Genomic DNA, 2,492 nt, shown 5'->3' on the forward strand with positions numbered 1-2,492 from the left:
GGGAAAATTCAGGCTCCACAGTCTGCAACAAAATATATACAGTATATGTACACCCTGAGCAGTGCTAGCATAGTGTTGACGATTAAAAATAAAATAGAACACACAGAAAGAAGCATAACTGCTTGTTTCCGAGCAAGTTAGTCCACCAAGCGAGATGATTGTAGATAATATTGTAGATATTGATTGAATTATTACCTACAATATATACACATATATACATATGCCTACACTATATTGATTGTATAGATAATATTTCAAGATACATTAGAGACTAAAAGGAATTGCATTATACATTTATGCTGGTGAAGAATTCAAGAAGACTGTAATTATATATGTGGACGGACATTCTGTCTTGGCCCTTTTTCAATGGAGGTAATAATTATGATAGTTTTCAAAAACAATTGGCAATTATTACATTAATAACTTTTATTACATTATGAAGTAATAAGGGTGTGATCCTGCTGATAGTGAGACAGACAGACAGACAGACAGACAGACAGACAGACAGACAGACAGACAGACAGACAGACAGAGACTGGTGACCTTCCTTCCCTACATGATATAGCCTACAATACTGCCATGATACTGACCATGATACTGACATGATACTGCCATGATACTGACCAGGATACTGACATTATACTGACCAGGATACTGACCAGGATACTGACCATGATACTGACATGATATGGCATGATACTGACCAGGATACTGACATGATACTGGCATGATACTGACCAGGATACTGACATGATACTGGCATGATACTGACCAGGATACTGACATTATACTGACCAGGATACTGACCAGGATACTGACCATGATACTGACATGATATGGCATGATACTGACTGGGATACTGACCTTGACACTGACATGATACTGACCATGACACTGACTGAAACTGACCATGATACTGACATGATACTGACCATGATACTGACATGATACTGACATGATACTGACCATGACACTGACATGATACTGACCATGACACTGACATGATACTGACCATGATACTGACATGATACTGACCATCACACTGACATGATACTGACCATGATACTGGCATGATACTGACCAGGATACTGACCATGATACTGACATGATACTGACTAGGATACTGACCATGATACTGACATGATACTGACTGGGATACTGACCATGATACTGACATGATACTGACCATGACACTGACATGATACTGACCATGATACTGACATGATACTGACCATGACACTGACATGATACTGACCATGATACTGACTAGGATACTGACCATGACACCGACATGATACGGTCATTATACTGACATGATACTGACCATGATACTGGCATGATACTGACCAGGATACTGACCATGCCACTGATATGATACTGACCATGATACTGACATGATACTGGCATGATACTGACCAGGATAATGACATGATACTGACCAGGATACTGACCAGGATAATGACCATGATACTGACATGATACTACCATGATACCAGTAAGGCTCCCTAATCAGGAGATAAGCGACCATCAGGTCACAGTATGTACACAAAAAGGCCTGTGAGTGGCATTGGTTCCACCCTCAAGTTTGTACGACAAATTGTTGATGAGTAAAGCCAAATAAAGTTTCGGCCAATCAGAGGAGGGGGTGGGGCAAAGTTAAACCAATTAAGGTTAAGGACTCTTAATCAAGTCAATTGACACCACCCACAAGTTTGTACGACAAACAGTTGATGAGTAAAGCCAAATAAACTTTCGGCCAATGAGGGGAGGGGGCGGGGCAAAGTTAAACCAATGAAGGTGAAGGACTGTTGGAGTAGCAGGAGTCGGTGGTCCCTGGGAATTCCCCCATGAGCAGCCCAGTTGGGGTGTTGATTTGGTCATTTTTGCACTATTTGGCGGTGGTGGCAGGGGGTCCCTGGGGGTCCCTGGGGGTCCCTGGAGGTCGGTCGCAAATACCATGATATTTACCAAAAAAATAGGCCATTATTACATTATGAAGTTTTATTACATTATGAGCCTCCTATGTGGAGGTTCTTAATGTAACACATTATTACATTATTACATTATTGAAAAATCTGTTATTACGTTATGCGCTCGTTTTTTTATTACATTATGAGCTGATTATTACATTATGAGTTTTTATTACATTTTTTTTATTACATTATGAGCCCTTATTACATTATGAGCCGTTATTACATTATGAGTTGCTACATGCTGCATTCAAGTTCAGGAGAGTTTTGACGAGGCAATTCTATTGAAGGTATGGCATGGAAAGAGGGCATTTGCATTTCTTTCACCATAGGAAAAATTGCATTTATGGTCTGGAAAGGGCAGTTTTTACAGACAGATAAAGGGCAGGGGCTCAAGCCCCCTTTGATGTCTATGTGTGCACGTGCCGGAATAAAACAAGCTGAGAACTACAGAGTGCTACACTAAAATGGAAAAAAGCCTTCATTAGTATCATTGGTAAGAGTCTTACCGTAAAGCCTGTG

The sequence above is a fragment of the Nannobrachium achirus genome (assembly GCF_963921795.1).
Source record: "Nannobrachium achirus genome assembly, chromosome: 2".
In the NCBI taxonomy this organism is placed as follows: Eukaryota; Metazoa; Chordata; class Actinopteri; order Myctophiformes; family Myctophidae; genus Nannobrachium; species Nannobrachium achirus.